The sequence below is a fragment of the Papilio polytes genome, unplaced genomic scaffold (assembly GCF_000836215.1).
Source record: "Papilio polytes unplaced genomic scaffold, Ppol_1.0 DF824002.1, whole genome shotgun sequence".
Classification (NCBI taxonomy): Eukaryota; Metazoa; Arthropoda; class Insecta; order Lepidoptera; family Papilionidae; genus Papilio; species Papilio polytes.
The window spans coordinates 60,049-74,437 of NW_013525202.1; the positions used below are offsets into that span (position 1 = coordinate 60,049).

General features: G+C 33.7%; 1 protein-coding gene across 1 annotated transcript in view; it reads left to right on the top strand.

The window, feature by feature from the left end:
* The first annotated feature begins 10,150 nt into the window (after positions 1-10,150).
* The window catches only part of LOC106101217 (spectrin beta chain, non-erythrocytic 2-like), a 31,863-nt gene continuing 27,624 nt past the window's right edge, over positions 10,151-14,389 (top strand). The window contains exon 1 of the mRNA XM_013280376.1: positions 10,151-10,235. The gene's annotated coding sequence lies outside the window, so the exon portion shown is untranslated. The remainder of the gene's footprint in view (positions 10,236-14,389) is intronic.

Genomic DNA, 14,389 nt, shown 5'->3' on the forward strand with positions numbered 1-14,389 from the left:
ACTGTCTGCTGTGGCGCGCACAGCACTGGCTTCCAGACTAGAGTTGCACATATAAAAGGAGGGACATATTTGGGGGTAGTCAGAAATATCCACACTATTATTTTGTGTATCTGATCCTGGATAAGAGTTGTACCGAGAGATCTCATAGACGATAGTTGTGTAAATGTCATTCTAAATTGCATCGTATTACAAATTTGAAAGTTGAATTTGGTAATATGTAAGGTGCTTTCTTTAGCCCAAAGGGACATGTTACTCTTTAGAGTAAATTATCACAAAGTTCTTTAATCTTGAAAAAGAGATATCTTCTTTTTAAAGTTTATTAAAAATTGAAATAAATACTATTTGTCAAATATAACGCCTAACTGCAAATACATGAACAAGGCTGTGACTTGTAGTTATAGAGGATTCCAATATATTAAATTTCCATACAAAAAGTACATGAAATATTGGCTAAAGGCAAAGTAACGCAATTTCCACCAAAAAGAAATTATTTATTGTAAGGTATAATGCATTTAAAAATATTTGGTCTTTTGTAATTGGTATGAAAAAGTGTTCGAAATTCAAAATTGTGCCAAAATTGTAACAGGAAACGGATAGAAAAAAAATAGATAAAAAATATTAAATATGGCAATAAAGACAAAGCTTTTACTACAGCTATCACTAGTAATTTAAAAGCAAATACAGTTTACAATATCACTAGGCATATTATGAACTTAACAACAGACATTAAATATATTATTCAGTTGACAATATGCAGTTTTATGTAATTTCGGTTGTGCTTTGGTTCGTGTTTTTTTAAACAGATCTGATTTCTGTCTTGTGTTGTCTTTTATATTTCATTTCTTTTAAATAAGTATTTTAGTTTTAAGTGACATTTTTGCAGATATTATTTTTGTATACATAGAAATATGTAGAAAATAGTTTTAAATATATATTAACGCTTTCAATACTGTAATGTGCTCGAATATTTTACAAGATATATTTCATACTTGTGTAAAGATAATTCAAATAATGGCAGAAGCGACGCTTATTAAAAGGAATGTTGTAAACATATTTGTCCCTTTCTTTCTCTATGTCAATAACAGGGACAACATGTGTATACAAGTTTTATTGCAATCTGTACAACTTTATATCAATACCAAAGATTTAACATTCTAATAAAATCTAGTGCTGCAACTTGTGTTTTATTTATTTACGAGTGTCTCCCGCTGGGGGGGCAGCATCCCCCCGTCAGTATGGGGGCAGCTGCCCCTCCTAATACTAACTACTTCCAATAAAAATTAGCTGCCGTCTAGACCTAGCTTAGATCAGCGTTCCATGTGTCTAAAGTGAAATAGACTATTAATATAAAATAATAAAAAAGCCTAAATCAACTGGCAACGACCAAACTATCCCATAATTAGGTCATCATCACCAGTTCACTATATGTCCCCACTGAGGGGCTCGAAGCCTACCCTAATAAGAGGTAACTAGGCCATAGTCAACCACGCTGGCCTACTGCGGGTTGGTTGACTTCACACATAGATATGAATTTGAATTTCTTCACCGATATGTGCATCACGATGTTTTCTTTCACCGTAAGAACGTCAGCTAAATTATGTACATATGAAAATTCGCAAAACCGAAAATCACATTGGTACGGCGGGATTCTTCATAAGAACACAGCATTGTCACACAAAGACTAGATTATGATTAAAAAGTAACGCTTATAGCTTATATAAAAAAATCAACATAATAAATCTGAAAAGGATGGGTGTTTATCAATATTTTGTTGAACTACCCACGTATTTGTATGAAAACCCCAGCATTATTTAGCCAGCAGTCGATCGTGTAAGATGTCGGATCAGGCACGAGAGTGGGACAGACGGAAAGCGTATCTCATACGTTGTTTGTTTGAAGATTTACCTCGTAAGTATAATTCAATTACTATCATTTAATATCCCATATTTTTTATAGTTAACTACATATATTGTAGTCATAACAGAAATGTTAATAACTAGTTAGCTTTTTTGGAGTTTTCTACGCGACATACTTGTATTTTACGAACTGCGTAATTTAAATGAGAATGTTGATATTTACAATCTCAACTGTTTTTCTATATTAAGTTGTAACATTTACATAACTTAATGTGTTGATTCTCTATTTCAATTTTAACTTGCAACTCAAGTGAATTATTTATTTTAGTTTGAATTTCAGAGAATTAAAACCACAATTACGTCAAAATTAGCTTTCCATTTAGAACTTAATATAAACAGCAAACTTTTACGTTTTACTTAAAAATACAATTTCCTTTTCTTATAGTATTATCGCCAATACTAGAAAGAAGAGAGCCAGACCAATCCGATATAGAAGATCCGTACATACTGCCCGATCTCATCATAGAGAGGGAAAAGAATCATCATGATGAAACCGAAGAGTTCTACGAGGAGTTGGAGAAGAGGATGCTGAAGCTGTACAGGAAATTGTTCCTCTGTGAACACGAGGAAGGCTCACTCCTGTCTATACATAGTGCCTCAAGTCACGGTACTAGAGATTTAATTAATTTTGAAACCAGAGAAGATTCAGATAACGAAGTAAGCAACAAAATCGATCAGATAAGTGTCAGAGTACCAGCAGATAGTACTACATCTCAAATTATACATGAACCGTATCAAAGTATTGAAACTGAGAGTTCCGAGGAGCCTCGGCATGAGGTCATCACCACACAAGCACTGATACACGCAGGGGAAATGAGTCAATACCGGAAGAGAGCTGTTTTGAAGCCGGAATCGATGGAGGTGCAAAGTCCAATATTAGAATGTAAATCTACGGAGCAGATAATTCAAGATTGGGACGAACAATCAACGCAAGGTATTTATTACTATAATAAGCATGAATTTCATTTTATCACATCAACATTAATTATAGTTGTTTTCTTTTTTGCAGACGCCACATTCGGTACCACCAGTTCTATTCAGGTAAATAAACCTTGGCGACCCAGTATTGAACTCCTGGATGAAAATATGGCTGGACTTGTAGCAAAACAAGGTAAAGATATTCATTTTCAATAACATTGTCATATTATACAAAACGATGAGATTGAAAAAGTTTTCATGCAACAATAATTCATTAAACAATTTCTTTTGTTTCAGCCACTATACAAAAGTATTCAAATTCGACATATTACGAGTTTGGTGTATACGATTTTAGTCCAATTGAAGTTATGAGGCAAGAAGGAAGCAAAGATCCCGAAGCATCCATTTCAGAAGTAAGATACAGTCGTGGTTTCAGCAAGGAGCCTGAACATGATAGAAATTTAAACGAGAACGAAACTTCAGGTCAAGAGGAATCTCTCATTGAAGAAGAAATGTCCTCGGATGAAAGGTCTGGATCAGGAAGGTCTGATGGTGATTTACTAAATGAAGCTCTCAAAGACGTAACTATCATTTCGTCTCCTATACTCGACACGACTTCTAGAAAAAGATTGCTCTCTGACATTTCAAACGTGCAAGTAGAATCGCCTAGAAAAAGAGTGAAGTACAAAAATATTGGACTACAAACAATCGAAGGATCATTTTCTTACGTAACTCAGCCGAGCCGTGATCTGTCGCCGACTGATTTTTTCTATGGAACTCCTATGATTTTTAACGTCTGCAGTTGTCAAGATCACATCTGTGAACCAACTTGTGAACCGTAAATGAAGTTATGACATTGAGAGATGATTTTTATACAATTGATTTGTATGTTTTTCTTTTTATTATTATTTTATTTTTAAATTATGTTTTGTGTTATATCAAGCGGCAAAATATTTGCAATGTAAATGTGTGTACTGTGCTAATATATGATTTTAATAATTTTGCAAATAGTTTTATTTTTAGATTTTGCCTTTTAATACGTCTAATGTAACTATGAAAGTCACCAAATATTTAGTCATCATCTCCCCTGCCTTATCCTACTCCCGTAGTGACGGCGCACCAGGTTTTCTTCCTCCAAATAACTCTCATCCGTCATCTGTCACACTCACTTCTTGATCATGTTACCTTTCACGCAATCCATCCAATTCTTTCTAGGTCTACCTCCACCGATGTCCTTTCCACATTAATAACTAACATCCTTCTTGTTACATGCGATTCAAATTCAAATTTCGAAATTCAATCACAAATTTCCTCTAATATAATGTCGCCAAATATTTAGTGACTGTAAAATCCTGCGTATTTTAGCATTTAATCATCTTATCAAATTCAAAAATTCCCGCGGTACAAAACCTGCAATCTTTACTTAAATAGAGACAACTGTGTGTTTCCAGTCGTAGTTTATCACAATAAATTATGTTTTATTTCAGAAAACATGTTTATTTAAGAAGTTTCGGCAGTACAAACACGACAGTTGTTGAGAAATTGTATTATCTGTGGTATAACGCACCTTGGCGCGGCTTGGCGCTACCTGTTATTGTTACCTGTGCCCGCGTGCGACAGGTAACGTATACGTTATCTGTCAAACTTACAAGTTACAACTTTCCGAATGCGAAGTTACTTTGAAAAAACGCCGACTTGTTTTTCAACTAAAACAAGTTTTTTCGTCAAAAACAGTGTCCTAAATGTAATTTTTACTGAGCTAATTTAAACTTTTGTGCCATTAAAAGTGATATTTATGTGTTAGATTATTTATTTGAAATGTTACAAGTAGTTTTAACAACTTTAGTGTAGTGCGAAGTGATTGAATTTGGTTTATTTAACTTAACACGTTACTTAAATTAGGAGGGAAGGAATTCTGTCGCCCTCTCGAAGGTGAGTTGCTGAATATATTTTGTGTTATAATATAACTTGAATAATTCGCGACTCCAACTTAAAGTTACGAAACTTGTTCGGTACATTCGAGGAACGAAAGTAGGCTTCTCGTGTTACTTACGTGCCTATTCTCGCTAATAGCCATATATAATCGTTATAAAATTGTTTCTACGCAGTATTGAATGTATAAACGTGTCTCAAGTTATTAACTTAATTTAATTAATGATTAACTTGTATGGATTTATATTCGAAATGTACTAAGTTAGTAATAAGTTAGTAATTTAAATTAACCTTGCAACCTTATCAGTGTAAAAAATTGCCTATTGTTGGATATTAAAAAAAAACATGCACTTTATAACATTGTTTTTTTTTTTAATCGTAATAATATATTCTGTATGGTTTTTAAAATTCGAACTGAAATTCGGCAATACAAGCGAATCATGCCGATTTTTGCTTGTTTTAGAATGCTAGATTTAAACTTATGACCTAGGTCTGCAATCTAGGATTTAAATACTTACAGTGGATGGCATAACAACAGCATATTTGATAAGCTGTACTATCTTTTCATTCTATGTCAACTGCCGCTTGCAATTGACATAATAAATACCATAAACAAGCAGACAAGACAAATACTTGTCTTACTGTTACTGTTATGTTTGTGACATATCAAGAAAACAATATAACTAATAATTTACTTACAGTCTTTATTCACACATGTTTAAATTTAAAAACTTAATTTTATCTTAGATCATAGCGGAAAGATTTTTAAAGATAATTTGGCTTATAAAAATTACTAGTCTTAACACTTATAAAAACACATTTTTAACACTTATTGATACTTTCCGTTTTGTTTCCAATAAGAATACAAATATTTATTACTAGCTGATGCTATCGACTTCGCCTCCATAAAAGTAAAATAATAACAAAAAACATAGCATATGTTACTGATAACATAGCTTTTTAACGGTGAAAGAAATTTGAAATCGGCCCAGTTGCTTTAAAGTTATCATATACATACAAAAATCCAAATATTTCCTCTTTATAATATTAGTACAGATATAAATTGCATGAGTTCTGATTTAAAATCTACAAATGTGATGTTTTGTACACATTAATACAACAAAGAACAATAAAAAACAGTGCTACTTGTAAATGTGGTTTTTTATTTCGAGTGGACAAAATCGCAAGCAAAAGCTCGTTTTTTTTTATATAATAAAGGGGGCAAACGAGTGGCGAGAACACTGAAGTGGTCAGCGACGCCCATGGACATCCGCAACACTAGGAACTACAGATGCGTTGCCGGCCTTTGAGGAAATGATAGTAAACTATCGTAAACCATTTTATCACTCTAAAATTATATTTCTACATAAATAACCCCTTTTTAATAGAAATATATTGATACTTACATGATACTAGCTATCGCCCACGACTCCATCCATGTGGAGTTAAAAATTGTTCTTCCAGACTCCAGACTATCCTCTACTATACTGTCTATGGCAAATTTCATCAAAACCCATTCAGCAGTGTAGGCTACAAACTCTAACAAACATCTATCCATCTAAACTTTCGCATTTTTATTAGTAAAATTAGTAATATAACCGGGATAATATCATCCATACATCCATACATGTATTCCATCAATGTAAAAGTGTCAAATCACTATAAAAGATCTTGTTACAAGGTTATAGAGAAATTTTAACTATCTATCATAAAAAAGTGTCATGCAAGGAGACTGCCAAGGTCAGATGATCTCACCACATGAGGACAAACAGTCTTATCTTATATGTTTACATTAAACTTAATTTTCTGACTGTTTACCTTAAATATAGTTTTATTAATATTTTTTTATAATAACTAATATTTTACAACTACTGTTAATTTCAAAAATCCTTGCAACACTAAAAAGCTATGTTATCACTAACATAGTCATTATCTACTACTTTATTTTAATCCACGCGGACTAAGCCGCGAGCAATAGCTAGTCTATATTATGTTATCTATACTAATATAAAAGAAAAGATTTGTATTTTTGTATGTATGGAAACAACTCAAGAACTGCTGGGCCGATTTCAAAATATCTTTCACCGTTACAAAGCTACATTTTTTAAATTTAACGCGGACGATGTCGCAAGCAACAGCTAGTAATTTATATACACGTCTAGGAAGAACTAGTTGGACTCATGGTAGCCGAATTTCAAAAGAAGGCCCTTTAAGAAGCAAGAAAGTTGTTTATCCAGCGCGCTGTCTACCTCGGTTAGCGGAGTTAGTTGTAATATTTATGGTGTTAATAAGAAAAAGTTAGAACTTTTCTCCAATAGTGTATATCCCCTCTCCTTTTATAAGGCTTACTATTGGAATGTGTAGCGTCGCTGCGACCCAACTCGAAAGTAAAGTGAAGGAATGTGCGCCGATTACGGGCTATCCTAAACAATGTCACGGCTGCGGAAATATGTAGGCGACAAACGATATTATGCAGGGTTCCGTATATTCGGAAAATATCTTCCGATCTATATATGCAAATATTAAATTCCATCTTTTATGTAGTACGTGCTTATTATTGTGATTTTTTTTTTATTTACTTGTAGAATTTTCAAAATAATATGTTAGTTATAGTATTTGTTTTTTTTTTAATTTACTAAAGGAACCCTAAAATTTAAAATAACAAAGAAAACGGTCCCTTTGTTACATCAGCTTGCTGATGACATCATCGTATGGCCATTAAAAACTCCAACTTATATTTAGCATTCGAAAATAAACTCTATGTAGTTAACATAAGAATTAAAATTTATTTAAAATACCTCCAACTATAGGACTAAGCTATTTTGTGCATATTTTAGTTAATACAATTTATTCATTTTACTACAAATGCTAAAATAGTTGTATTTTTGTATTTTTTTTTGACTTACGCCAAATATTGAATCATTTAAATATGAAACAGCGTCTTTAATATGACTATACGATCTTACTGTTTAGTCGCGCGTATTCCAATGAGTTTATATGGAAGTGCACACTATTCGATTTTTAGTTGTACAACTAAACAGTTGGTTGACAAACAATCGACAATCACACAACAGTTGTGCGATATTTTAGTCCAAGGAAGTGCGCACGCTAATGTTTCTAACTTAGGGATGTGCTGAATCGCCTACAATACCACTACCACACAGAAGACAGACGTGAAGTGGAAGCAATTCTACGTTTCGACTGATAATTGTGTCTACTTTTAGTCCGTTTCTTAGAGGTTTGTGAAAAGACACATGGGTAAGGGAAATATCCTCTTTATGTGCGTCTGTCGTGTAAGGGTTTAACACATATGCAAATATGCAAGAATAAACTTTGAAGTATTCAACCAGTTTGATTTACCCATCATCAGACAAATGTCGACTATAGACTGTTGATAAAAAGAACATAATACAATTGTTTTCTATGAAAAAGTTAATTATTTCGTAGTATCTCGTCGCAACATTTAAAATCTCGTGACAATTTTAGAATGAACCTTCCGCTACAGATGTGCACAGTTTTGGTCCTTCGTGATTCATAAAACGAAATGGCATTTAGAGTACACGACACGGGGACGTAACGGCATGATATTTAATAACAATGTTAATATATGATTGATTAATCTTAAAATATTATTGTTATGAAGTAACTTACGAGTACATTTGTATATAGTTTCTGTCAGTTAGTAGTCTCAACATTACTTGCAGAATAGACATAAGATCCTTTACGAATGATAAATGAGGTTTAATTACTCTATTTTGTTAAGCAATTGATTTAAGTTATTTGTGAAAAACAAAGTGTAAATTTAAGTCGTGTTGTACAAACAGCAGTAGATTTCGGGGCGTGTCTCACATGTGTATGACATATGTGAGGCGCGCGCGTCCGCGGGGGTTCCGCACCTCATACTAAAATAGACGCGATTGTTTGTAACAACCGTCGCTGCTATCCTCAGCCAGGAGGTATTGATTAATGGAACACTGGGTTCTTGCTCTGTTTTAGTTTTTACCTTTTATGATTTGGTCAGGTTTAAAAGAGTTTTCCTCTTTAGTCATGTTTAGTTTTTTTTTACATGGTAGTATTATAAATGGAATCAAATAATTGAAATAAAAAGTAGCCTATAATATGCCTGTCTATGTCAGCTACCCTTCAGTGAAAGTTCTATCGAAATCAACCCAACCGTAGATTACCCGGAGTAAACGAAGCTTGAAGTCATACAAACAAACAAAAAAATTTAAATGCGATTTTCGTTATGAGCAATGTAAATACATAATCTTCCGGAAATCTGGAATTTTTCTTTTGATTACAAACAGACACTCCAATCACACTTCATACTAATATTATAAATGTGAAAGTTTAGATGGATGGATGGATGTTTGTTAGAGTTTGTAGCCTTGACGGCTTAACCGGTTTCCATGAAATTTGGTATAGATGTAGAGGATAGTCTTGAAGAACACATAGGCTACTCGCTTTTTCTTTAATTTCACGCGGATGGAATCGCAGGCGAAAGCTAGTTTTATTATAAGTCTAGATAGAACATTATTAACGTATCCAAGGTTAGGATAGCAGCAAAATTACTAGACTTTAATTCAGATAGTATCAGAGAAAATCTTTTTTTTTAATATTAAAGATAACGCACACTTATCGAATACGGATTTAATTGCTGTGTTTTTTGATAATGCGACTCGTCAGCCATGTTGCGACATAATTTATTGCACACTGTATTTTCTATTTTTAGAATACGTTTTGAAATTATCTTAAGAATTTAGATTATACGACTAGTTCTTTAAAAGGGTTACTTGGTTCCACTTTCTAGGAGTATAGCTTATAGCTATTTTAAAAGTATTTGGAACTGAAAGTTTTCATCATCCACTTGCCCTTATCCTTTACGGAGGGTCGGCACAGTATGTGCTGCTCCATACATCTCTATCAGCCCTCATATCTGAATCCACTCCCTTTAGCATATCCCGTGCAACACAATCCATACTTTCTTCGGTCTTCTACTTCCTTTAAAGCCATCCACATTCATTCTTAACAATTTCTGGTTTATGTCCCTATCGTCTCGTCGCATAACATGTCCATGTAAGACTGAAAGTATTACATTTTTATATTTTTTTTTCTATCATGAATCTCTCTAGAAGCTTCTTTATGCGTTCTTCACAAAGAGAAGTTATATGAAAGTTTTGTTTGTTTTAAGGAAGGCAAACAGTTTAGCAAATCGTCTAAAATAATACCTGAATACTATTAGGAGTGCGTGGTTATCTAACATTAGTAAATGCAAGATAAAATGGTTTTATACAAACATTTTAGGTAACTCTAATTCGCATATCTGGCGAAAAGCCGCCATCTACGGCGTAAAGCAGAGGAATGGCGTCATTTTTGTCAGTGAGCGACCGGACGCGGTTAAACGAGGACGTGTTGTGTGTTAAGTTAACACAAGTGTGTTAAGTGAAGTGGCTGTTGTAGTTATCTAGTGTCGGTGATCTATTGTGATTTTATAATTGAAAAATATGTTATTTTATGTGGATTTTTATATCTCAGTGTATTTCCTTATAGTGTTTTAAAATCTATTTTTGTTTTATCCAAATGTTTATGATTAATTTTATAAAGAAATGTTGATTCTGCAAACGGCAATATTATCCACGTTTGACCTTGATATCGGACCGTTGTGCGCCGGTCAGTAGTTCGAATCTCGCCCGTTAATATGCACACGCAGGTTTTTGTCACGCTTCAAACATAACATTCCATTAAATTACCTAATAACGTTTTTTTAAATCGAATCTATAGATTTTCGATTATAAACAGTATAAAGTTTATTGATTATTTTAGAGTATTCTAGAATTATACTTTAAAAAGTACAAATGTAACTTATATGAAGTATTATCTATACATATAATAAAATTGGAGTGTCTGTAATCAAATGAAAAATTCCATATTTCGGAAAGATGATGTATTTGCGATGCCAATAACGAAAATCGTATTTTTTTTTGTCTGTCTGTCTGTCGTTTGTTCCGGATAATCTCCGGAGCTGGTCCGATTTGGATCAGAATTTCACTGAAGGGTAGCTACTTTTGACGAAGTCGCGGGCAACAGCTAGTTACTCAATAATAGTGATAACTTCTCTTATGTGCCAACAAAGGTTGTGTCTAACAAGCATAAGTGACGTCATCTATATGTTAGTTCGCAGGCTCTGAGCAAATTTAAATAATGACTCAAAATATGACCATAAAGTATTGCTCAGGTTACCTTATGATCGAATAGTTTCCAGTATAACGTCATCACTAGCTAACTATACGTCCCCACTAAAAGGTTCAGAGCCGACATGTAGTTAAAATTAATTAAAACAACAATATATATAACTTAAAATAAACTTAATATTATTAACTTATAATTCTAAAAAGGAAACTTCATTAGTAATAAGGAAAATAATAATGTTCATATACTTCGCAAATGTATAAGAAAATTTGCAGTAACATAAAAACTTTAAGTAACCAAGTGAAAAACTAAAGTTAAAAGTAAACTTTACAACTCCAAAACCCCAAAAAACCGTTCTAAGAACGACTACATTTGGAGAACTATATAAAACTAGATTTCACCCGCGACTCAGTCCGCGTGGAATTAAAAAGAAAAAACGAATGTGTAGCCTATATGTTCTTCCAGATCTTCTCTCTACATCTGTACCAAATTTCATCGGAATCCATTTAGCCGTTTAGGCTACAAACTCTAACAAACATCCATCCTCATAAAATTTCACATTTACAATACTAGTAAAATGAATAAAAACCAAAATCTCTATGTTTTAGTCACATTTGGCGCCAAAACTTCTTTGTTAAACTAAACAGAAATGGAATGTCTAAACTCTGTTCTAAGATATTGTTAAGTCTACTTTAGACAAAACAATCTCATTGTATTCAACATTTATTTTTATTAAACATTTGTATAAAGGTCAAGGAAATTACAACATAGTCTATACACTGTATGAATTCTCTATAGTTTTGACGGGGATTTAGTTTTATTGACCTAATACGTAAATCGTTGGCCATAAAAATAGCGGTAGCGATAAAAAGGTTGAATTTTTAAGACGTCTTTCTTTACAAAGCAGCAACTTTTCTTGTCATTTACGTTTTAAATATGTACCAAGAGCACTTGTTAGCTTTTTCAAGTTAGAAGTTAACATTTTGGTCTTAAAGAGATGGTTACTTCGATTTGGTAATTTGTAACTTCTAAGATCATGCGAGTTTGGTTAAACCGATCTGGATGTTGAAACATTGATTACAGTCTGGACTTATTGGCTACTTAGTATTTTCACGTGGAAGAAATCGCGGTCGACTGCTAACAACATACTAGAAATAAACCATAACTGTATACTATTCTAAACAAAGTTTTAAATCTAGTATACTGAACGATGCAAATCACTAAATATAAAATAGACAAACAGATAAAGGATGGCAAAGTAATTTTTTTGTCGCATTCCATTGATGTTACGTGAGTACTGAGCGATAGACGATGTGACGTCACACGTCACTACGACTGGAAATAAAAGCCTAATTTCTGTTACAAAAACTTGTCCTAAAAGAATTAAATTTTCTTATCTTACGAAATGCGAAAGTTTAGATGGATGGATATTTTTAAAGTTTGTAGCCTAAACTACTGAACGGATTGCGATGAAAGGCATAGATGTAGAGGACAGTCTGGAAGAAGACATAGGCTGCATTTTTTTAATCCAAGCTAAAGTCGCGGGCGTAAGCTAGTGATGTAAAGAGTTCTCGATATCAAATAAACCAAGTATCATGGTTGAATGTTAGCTACAAAGGTAGAGAAAGAGTAAAGAAAGTATGGAAGGGTTGTATGAAAGAGGTTATGTGTGAGAAGGAAATTTAAATATGACAGCTGGTAGTGATGTATGGAAGAGGAAGTACAGAACTTTCGTAAGGACAAGAGCATGATAAACAATCTTAGTTCTTACTAATATTATAAATGCGAAAGTTTAGATGGATGGATGGATGTTTGTTAGCGTTTGTAGCATAACCGGCTGAACGGATCTCCATGAAATTTGGCATAGGTTTAGAGCATAGTCTGGAAGAACATATAGGCTACTTTTTATCCCGGGAATAGTTACGGTTCCCGTGGGATTCATTAATTTAGTTTTTTAATGTTTACTCGATCATTCTGCAACGGTTCAACATATCTTATTGAAATTTGCCACAGATATAAAACAAAGTCTGGAGTACACATGGGTAAAGCTTCATCCCCGAGAATTGTCCGGTTCCCGAGGGATACGTAGCTTTTTGTAATTTATATAGTTTGTATGTTTTCTAATACCACGCAGACTAAGTCGCGGGCAACAGCTCGTAAATAATAAAATAAAGTTTCTATAATTTCATGCGGATGAGGCCGCACGGGAACAGCTAGTAATCAATATTTTTTTTACAGAAGTGTCAGAATGTTTGTAGATACATTTTACGATGCATTTTGAGTTCAATTCTCGAGAGTTATTCATTTATAATTGTCTACCCCTATAGTTCTTGTTTTTCTCATCTCAAAAACAAAATCGTGATTAAAATGGTATTTGATCTTTAACATTATAAAGGTGAAGGTAAACTTTGCTTGAAATGCTTTAGACTCTGTAAGGACACGCACAATCGTAAGCTTGGCTTTAGGACAGCTTAGGGTGTACACGTAGCAATAGAATGGAGTAGGAACTACCATGCCAGTTATTGGCACGTACAGTAAGTTCAAAAGTTCGTACAAGACGAAACATAATGACACGTCTGTGTGGTCATGGTATTACGGTCAGTGAGCGTGACAATCTAGCAACTATTTCTGTCCTCTTCCATTTTGATATAATTTGTCGCATACACGGCTGAGGAATCCTGTTATCACGATCGCTCTCGATATCAGAATGACGTTTGTATAATTGCCTGATAACTTATCTGACACTTTAGTGCCGGAGTACACAAACTAAAGTACCTACCTACATACCTTTTGTAACTTCTAGTTATTTCATTCTATAACTGGAAATGGCCAGACTTACTGCCGTAGTCTTGGGATTGTCTATGAAAATCCACACTAAGGATTTCCCTTAGTTCGTCAATAAAGTTCGAAATACTTAAGCCAGTAATTAAATTAGCATGTTTTCGATCAAGATATCTGCGAAAGTGGCTAACGGAGCATTACGCGCATCGCAAATAACTGCACAGATCTGTGCACTGGACGTGCGCTCTCTGCAGTCTACTCTGTGCATACAGAGTACTTTCTCCTTACATATATTCTAGACGTCGTATATAAAATAAGTACTCCAGCTTGAGTTACTAAAAATACACGCAAACAGAGAACAATTTTAGACAATTTTACAAGTATAGTTGACAGGTCTTGGGTTCGAATCCCCCCGTGTACCGATGTAATTTTCGATATTCATATGTACATAATTTACCCGACATTACGGTAAAAAAAACATCGTGATGGATATCGGTTAAGAAATTCAAAGATATGTGTGAAGTCCCGCAATGTGGTTGACTATGTCCTAGTCACTCCTAACTTAGGGCAGGCTCCCCCTCAATGGTGACATATTTCTCTCTATGTTCCTTATTGGTTTTAAAATTTACTTCTGTTTCCGTATTTTGAATCTC